Genomic DNA, 1,419 nt, shown 5'->3' with positions numbered 1-1,419 from the left:
AAAAAGAAGTGGCACGCTTCCATTTCCCATGAAAAAATTATTCTGAAAAGGCCCACAGGCACAGCCTATGTGACGAATTCTACACACAGATTAATTTCAATCCAAAGGTTGGGAAAAACTATGCAGTTGAGTGAAGGACAAGTTGTAAATCACAACTGAATATTTAGGGGTAACAATACTAAAAACAACTATGTACAAAGACGCATAACTTTCTCTGGTAAAATCAGTGTAAGCAAAAAAATTACAGGTCACACAGCTCTTACAGCTGTGCACAGGTGCAGTGTGATAGCACAGGCTGCACATCAGTTACTGACGTTCAGGACAACTTCTGCTTCCTTCCAGAGTATTGCTTAGAACTAAGGCTCTGCCCATCTTTCCTTGGTTTTGATCATTCATGCAAGAATAATATTTTGTCTTGCACAAACACAGTTAAAAGGGAACTGAAAGAAATCCAGTCATGGCATGAATTTTACACAGCCTTGTGATAGGGGAAAAAAGCCAATTAGTCAGAGATAAGCAAAATGAAAGGTAAGCACACCTTCAGGACATACAGTCAACAAAAGAGAGGCACTGGGTAATGGGGCAAAAAGACTTGCATCAGTCTATACCTAATTCTATTCAGTTCTTCAACACTACAAAAGCAGAAGTTCTGAGTGAATATGAGGAGACATTTTTCCCCACAAGGCACAGTCAGTCACTGGAACTGCTTGCTCAGAGAAGTTTTGTAGTCTCCATCTTAGAGACCAGATGGCAACACAGCCCAATGTCATAGCTGAGGAAGCTTTAAGGAAGAATTTGGATTAGAAACCTCCTGATGTCCATTCTGATCTGAATTATTCTATGATCCTATGAAGATTACTATAAAAATAGAGAAAGACTATAATCTGCCTCGGCAACGTAATGACAGATGAGGTATCTGTATCTTGCTACCTCTATATGTCCCTATAGAGAAATCTATATGTAGACATATACCGTTATCTACAGATACCTTTATTTTAAAGAATGGACAGAAATTGATTGCAACCTAATAATTTGCAGCAACAAAATATCAAACCTAGCTGGCCAATGCAGACACAAAGTCCCATGCTTATTTCCATTCTGTGGTAGGTAGCCTTTGATTGAGTTTCCATGTCATCACCTTTAATGTCTTTACATCTGACTGCAAAAACAGTCCATTCGTACCTCATTTTCTTGCTTTTTTTTTTTTTTAAACTTGCACACTGCTAGTACTTCACAATTACATTCCCCTTTCTCAAAGGAAAAATACTGAACAAAAGCCCTGAGACTACTGAATAGTCTTTTTTCCTAAGAATATAACGTAGTTACAACTATACAGTACTGCAGACATGGTATCTGAAATCAAGGCAACAACTCAATGACATTTAAACCACTGAAAATATTTCTCCAGTTGTAAGTAAA

General features: G+C 37.8%; 1 protein-coding gene across 1 annotated transcript in view; it reads right to left on the bottom strand.

Moving 5' to 3' along the window:
* Positions 1–1,419, bottom strand: part of ASZ1 (ankyrin repeat, SAM and basic leucine zipper domain containing 1) — a gene marked incomplete at its 5' end in the record, with an annotated part of 34,950 nt that overhangs the window by 20,967 nt on the left and 12,564 nt on the right. The window lies entirely within an intron of this gene.

This window comes from Acanthisitta chloris, unplaced genomic scaffold, assembly GCF_000695815.1.
Source record: "Acanthisitta chloris isolate BGI_N310 unplaced genomic scaffold, ASM69581v1 scaffold14494, whole genome shotgun sequence".
In the NCBI taxonomy this organism is placed as follows: Eukaryota; Metazoa; Chordata; class Aves; order Passeriformes; family Acanthisittidae; genus Acanthisitta; species Acanthisitta chloris.
Note: the sequence above shows the minus strand (reverse complement) of the source record. Positions and strands in the feature narration are given on the sequence as shown.